Source organism: Opisthocomus hoazin, chromosome 8, assembly GCF_030867145.1.
Source record: "Opisthocomus hoazin isolate bOpiHoa1 chromosome 8, bOpiHoa1.hap1, whole genome shotgun sequence".
NCBI classification, from domain to species: domain Eukaryota; kingdom Metazoa; phylum Chordata; class Aves; order Opisthocomiformes; family Opisthocomidae; genus Opisthocomus; species Opisthocomus hoazin.
Window position 1 is genome coordinate 60,444,701 of NC_134421.1, and position 7,155 is coordinate 60,451,855.

A 7,155-nucleotide genomic window follows, 5' to 3' on the forward strand; every position below is an offset into this window, starting at 1 on the left:
CTGTCATGCTGTTGTAAAATAAGCAGACTTCAGATGGGGGTGTGTAAACAGCTCTATAGAAGACATGTGAAGCAAGGTTCTGTTCCAATCAGCACTGATAAGACTTCAGCTGCAGTACAACAGCCATTTTTGGGCAACTCACTTGAAGAAAGACCAATAAAGAAACCACAGCAGAGGCATGTAATTTTCAGAGGTATAGAAAATGTGACCTATGAGGTAAGATTGAAAGAACTCATCTGTTTAGTCTAGCAATGAGTGGATTGAGGGAAGATACAGTATCAGTTCTCAAACACATAAAAAGTGTTGCAGAGATACAAACTGTTCTTCATGTTTACTGGCGCGGCAAGAAGAAATAGTCTTAATTGCAACTTGAAGATTTAAGTTATATTTTACAAAAAGCTTTTGAATTGTAGGGAATGTTATACAGCAGCTCAGTGTGGAAAGGTCTGAAGAATCAGCGTGACTGCAAATTTTCAAGGTCAGGTTGAACAAATATCTATCAGGAGCTGATTAGATAAAGTGGATTCTGCTCTGAAGCAAGAGGATGAACTGGAAAACCCTTTCAGATCTTTTTTATCATGTCTAGAGAAGCAACTCCATGGGCTTGTTTAGCCTGAAGAAGAAAAGACTGAGAGTGCAATGTTATAAATACTTAAAAATATCTTAAGGGTGGATGTCAAGAGTATGGGGCCAAACTCTTTTCAGTAGTGCCCAGAGACAGGACAAGGGCAACGGGCACAAACTGAAGCATAGGAAGTTCCATCTGAACATGAGGAAGAACTTCTTCCCTCTGAGGGTGACGGAGCACTGGAACAGGCTGCCCAGAGGGATGATGGAGTCTCCTTCTCTGGAGATATTCAAGACCCGCCTGGACCAGGTCCTGTGCACCTGCTGTAGGTGACCCTGCTTTGGCAGGGGGGTTGGACTAGATGACCCACAGAGGTTCCTTCCAACCCCTAACACTCTGTCATTCTATACTACATTGGCATGAAAAAGGAGGAAAAAATGTACCAGTGGCAACTCTCCAAGATTTCTTAAATTATGCCAAGTTTTTTTTTTCCTGCTGGTTAAATCTCAGTCTTGTTACATCTAGAATTCGGGTGTCTCTGGTAGAAGAACAGTACAGCATATGTGAACCTGGAAAATTGTTTTTATCAAGATTGTTCTATTTTGTGTTTTGTAAATACTTTTTTAACTTAAATCACATGAGCAGCTGGGATAAAAGAACCCTTTGATCTGTAACCGCTCGTTTTGTTTAAATGACAGTAATGGCAGGGATAAGAGAAGAACCCTTTGTTTAGCTGTATCTGTGCTGGAGAACATCTCTTGCAATTGCTCTGTAAACCACCATTTTGTCTAGGTTTTTTTACGCTGACTTTCTAAACTCCCCAACGTTCTCCTGGTGACAGAGGTGTACAGACACTAGGATTTGGTGTCCTTTCAGCTAGGCTTGAAAACATGCTCATGATCAAAGTTCATTTCAACTCTAAAGAAACTTACTCCTACCTTTGTAGAGGTCCTGGTGAAATCAAGGGAAATCCCACTTGAAATTTCCAGTACTTCTATGATTAAGCATAAATAGTGGAGTTAAACATCAGTAAGAGAACACCAGTCCCTCACTTCATTTGCTACAGAGTAGCAAGTAATTTGTTCTTTATCTACCCCAAAATCCACAAAAGTTTCTAAAACCTTCCACTCAAGAAGCAGGAAGCTTAGAAGCAATCTTTTTTTCCATTTTTTAGTTAGTATTATCCTCTGCTTGTGTTGTTTAAGGACTATGAATAACAATTATCTTATCTTATTTAACACCCTTATTTTGTTATCTGACTCCAAAAGCATTTTCTGTGAAAGAAGCTTACCGTTGTGCAGCATTGTGCTGTATGCTTGAGTCATTTGCAAGTCTATAGCAGAATATGCAAAAACACATCAGTCATCTTCCAATTTATAACATACATAATTACATCCCCTTTGAAAAGTGCAATGACACTAATAATTACATTAAATGAAAAAAATCTTTGTTACCTGCATGAAGTTTACATTGTCCATAAGCCACCATCAACAACTACTTACGCATTTCAAGTAACAATTGTGCAGTTCTGCCAAAACAAAAAGACTCAGCTCAGAGGCATCGTTTTCCAGTGACACCTATGCTTGCTTGCTTTCATTTATTCAGTGAACCAGCTGTGTTGACTGATGTCTGAGAAATCAAGTTCACTCCCAGAATAATTCCATTGCAGCCAACTTAGTTGCAGCGAGGACCAGTTTGACCCATGGAGCTGAGTACGTTCTAGAAGGTCATGCAGCCTGTCAGTAGCTCAGACAGGATTTAAATAGAGGGTCCTCCTGTATCCCAATTCAAATGAGCCTCTTTTGACATCATCATCGTGTCTACACATTCAGAGTGACATTTTGTCAAATGCCACCCTGAGCTTAGCTCATCTGTTGGCATACCAAAAAGTGATCTTCATGGCTTTAGTCACATGCCCTCAATTCTTTATTTCCATTTATTCATAACACTTTCCTCTATTCAGGGCCAGCTGTTAAAACCAAAGTGGATTTCCTTTCCCTCTGCCTCCCGGGAGCTCTGGATGAAGAAGAGGTTTGAAGCTCGTTTCAGGAGGGCGGTAGCAGGGTACTGAGCTCAGCCTGGGAACCCAGCAGTTTCCACGAGTGCCAGAGCAGCAGCTTTGCATCTGAAAGTAGCTTCATGTAGCACAGAGCACGCCTGCGTGGGGTGCCAACAGTTACAATAATACTCCAACTACAAAAGATCCTCACTGAACATAGTGGTTTGGACTATGGGATTTCTTTAAGCCCTTTCTAGCCCTGTATTTCTATGATGCTTGTATAATAAAGCTACAAAAAGAGTTTGTGCAGGCAAGGAAAAGATAGTCCACGATACTGAATATTTACAAGCAATCACAAGGAAGCTCTGACTTACCTCACTGTTATACACCTTCTCTCTTCATGACTTCTTCATGACTATTTCTCTATAGTGACTTTACATGATTTAAACAGTCATTTTTTGTTGTTTTCCATTTCACAATGTATTTTTCATGGTAATCTAAAAACTAGCTTATTTTAAATTATGCAGAAGTTCTCGGTTACAATACCGCCAGAATTATCTCATTTTAACCAGGTTTCTTGTGAAACCATGGTTGGTGCCTTTCTGTCAAACTAATTGGCCAATTTCAATGATACTTGAAAGAAGGAAAGAAATTTCAAGTTTTTTCTGTGGATTAGGAAATCTTAGAGCATTCCCCAGTTTCTTAGTAGAGGTGGACAACTCAGCTACATCTCGGACCACACTGTGAAGAAAACTGGGTATGCATCTGTCCTTTTCCCCGCAGCTCAGTTTTCACAGAAAGTAAACATTAAAAATCTGTGTTTCATGGGATCTAAATGATGCTCCAAAGGCATCTGTTCTGGTCAGTCAAGGGACCAAGGCCTCAGAGCATGTAATAGAGCACCCCTGAGGTAAGCCTAAAACAGCCTAAAGTAATTAAGTTGCTCTAATTTTCTTGAACACCAGCGTGTGGATATAGGAAGGAGACTCCAATTAGTTCCCCGAGCATGGCAAAAGTAGGTAGAAGACAGCAGCATGTATTACCTTAGCATGAGCCAGTTGGCAGCGGGCATGTGCACTGGCTGGTCATTCTGCTTGTGCATATGACTAACTGGATTAACCACAGCATGCGCTATCTCTTGCCCAAACAGATGTCATGGAAGGCATGGAGAGAAGTGGGCTCATATTATTGCACTGGGAGGGTGAAATCATAGAGCAGTGAATAGAAATTATTAGGAGACCAAGCTTTCTTAGTTTCGCTCTTTCTGAAAGAGCCTATTTATATGTGATTGTTTCTATGTGGCACTGTCTTTCCGTATGTGATCTGAAAGTATATGAGTAAGGATTGGCCCCAGTTCTTCCATGGCCATCACTGGTTTTATTCTGCATTGTTGTTAGAGGTATTACACTGACTTTAAACTCAAAAATGAAATAGACAGTGAATTCAAAGAAGTTGTCCAATTCTAGGATCTCTGACTGATATGTCATTGTTTAGCAGGAAATAAACATCTACGAACCTCCAGTGTCTGTCTGTAAGACTTCAAAGGTGTTATGTTCAAAGAGGAGAAGGAAGAGACAGTTTTAACACTCTGCAGCTTTACAAACAGCTCCTATAAAGCATGTAGAATAAGTGGTTGAACTCACCTGTCACACTCCACAATCAGCTCGTCACTGTATTGGTGCACCCCCAAAATCATCCTGAGAGCATCCTGTTTGGGACACTGCTGCTGAAAGGCCTGTGCACCCTTTCAGCATTCTCTTCAGGCAGTCTAGATACTCCTTCTGCAGACGTGTGCATCCTGGAACACCCCTAGCCAGCATATGTCTACCGAGAAGTACTTAAGAGTATGTTCTTCCATACTCTCCTACCATGCCTCCTTTCCTTCCTATACTTGGAATCTTGTCCCTCCCCAAGCACTTTGAAGTGCTGCCAGTGCAGCAGCGCTCTCATTTTGCAGGCTGACCGTATGACCAACGAGCAAGCTGTGTCTTGGCAGGATGAATTTTTCTGCCATGTTACAGAGGACTCACAAGGGGCACTCCCTGCTGAAGGGCTGCACTCACAGCCATGAAAGCAGCCAGACCATCTTAAAGACCCTCTGAGACCCAGCATCGCGGTTATCACATGACAACTTACTCTGAGGTGAACAAAAGCACAGAGCTAGGGCCAAATAGTTCTTAGAGCCACAAAAATGAAATAGCAGAAATATAAATGGCATGACAATAAGGTTCATTACATACAGACAGTGATCTGGTCGTATCAGAAATTAAACTAAGAGTATAGTTAAGGTCGTAGCAATTGCCAACACTCGCATTCAAGCTATGGCACTATGCGTAAGAAATGCTCTCTTAAATAAAGGATAGTCACAAACTCAATCCATTTTAGTATCAGTCTAAAATGATTGTTAGAGGGACACTTTTCAGTAATGCATTTAGAAACAAAAAAACAGTTTGTCATCATCTTGCCTGCAATGCAAGCAGCACAATGTTCTACAATTTCTAATTCACAATTAAAAGTCAAGACACTCATAATAACCTAACTGTGTTAGGAGCTATCCTACATATTATTTTTTTTTTCCTTTGTACATACAGAATGTCTTTTTCCTGTTTATTAAACCCATTACTGTATCTTTTGCGCAAGTACAAATTCAATTGCAAAAGGGCAAGGATTTTTCTTTCTGCACAGCACCACTCACAAAGGAATCTGGATCTGATCAGGTCTTTTAGACACCGTAATTGAATTTCCTAAGTAAATTTTAATGATGGTAATTTTGCAAAATGTTATGTAATATTACAATACATTATCAGCTACTGACTGTAACAGCATCATCTCATGGTAGTGCTTGTTCACAATGACACTGCCAAGCTTCACGGATTTTGGAAACAAATGTAGCAACTTTAATTTCCCCTGAGGTGCATGGTTAAATCTCAAAATCATGTGTTGTCTGAGGCTAGATGTGTTCCAGCAAACTACGGCATGGGCCTGGTCAGTGCCACACTTTAATAACCATCAAATCGCTGGCAAGGTTGCTGCCCGAGTTTTGGCTCATGCCAACTAGCATTCTCCCAGACAGCGCCCAAGCCGGATTCAGGGTTTAGTGTGAGCCAGGGAAGACTTTCAACAGCAATTTTGATGAAGCCACCTGCTCTTCAGGGCTAGGAAGGTTTATCTGTATGAAAATACATGCATTGTACAATTTGGTGTCAGAGCTGGAGCATGCTCCTGGCCTGTTACTAGTATAACACAGCCTAAATGTCTCTCTCATGGTTCCAGTTTATTGCCTTCCTCAGTTATGTCCCCTACGCAGAAGTTAAAGAGATACCAGCTAGGCATCACAGAGTATTTCACATAATTTTTAGGAGCACATTTTGTTTTGTTTTATGTAGTTCATATGTTCCTTCTCTGTGGTCCCAAAGAACTTTATCATTCTTTATCATCTAAGAGGTTTGGATTTGTAATGGTAAACATGACATTTACAGTCATTTCATTAAATACTGTACATTGATTATATATCAATTTTGTAAATAACGCAATTTAGTGTTTTGATTAAACATTACTGTGAAGCGTTTTGTAACTCTCTGTATATGTAAATATATTAGCTGGCTGTGTAACCCTCTTTCACAGGGTAAATTAACATCCAACATTATTTGCAACTCTGCTTGCCTCTGCCTGCAAAAGGTGCCAAGTAACTCTTCTCCCTTAACTTCTCTCCAAAACAGTGTGGATACCATAAGGGTGGTTTCCTCTCCACAATGTAATTAGAAGGGCTAGGCTAGGCTTTTTGATTATGTCCTGATATGGGCCAGTTTTGCTACAGAGGCTTGTACTAGCTTAGTAGAATTTCTTTTGGTGCAAAGTTTCTATGCTAGTAAAAATTTCAGCATAGCTGATGCTAGAGTGGTGAAAAACTTCTTTGCTAGGATAGTTTATTTCATTCAGAGATCCAGCACAAACTGCTCCAGCAAGTGTGCTTTTTTGCTGCGATAAACTGCACCTGCATTATAACAGTAGACATTGCCAAGTACACAGCAAGCCTAAGCCTAAAGGGATTTTGGACTGTGACTTGATATTCTAATATGGAGCGAGAGACGGTACAACATTTTTTATTTTGTTATCTAGGAGGATTTTCAATCAAGTTAAGACAGCTCAGTTATAAAGCTATAAAAATTTTAACTATAAGAATTTTTACTTTTTCCCCGCTTTAGATTGTGCTTCAGTTACTGCCCATGACAATGAGTATCTTGCTCCGACACAGCTTATGTCAACCGACTAAATTAAACTTTGTGAAAAAGATATTAATTCTAAACTTTAGAGAACTAAACAAAATACTGATAAACTTCAGTTGCATAGAAGGTTAAACCCTTCATCAAGAGAAGTCTTATAATCAAGTCAGTTGAGCTGTCCTGCCCATGATTAATGCATACACTATCTGCAAGGGAAAGACACCACTGTGGATACAATTCATGAAATACTAACTGTACGATTCTAATTAAGATATAGGTTGTTGCATTAAGCAGATTAAGCTATGTTAAGGAACTTATCCTTTCAAGTGGTTAATTAAATAGTATACCCCAAAAACTTCAATAAA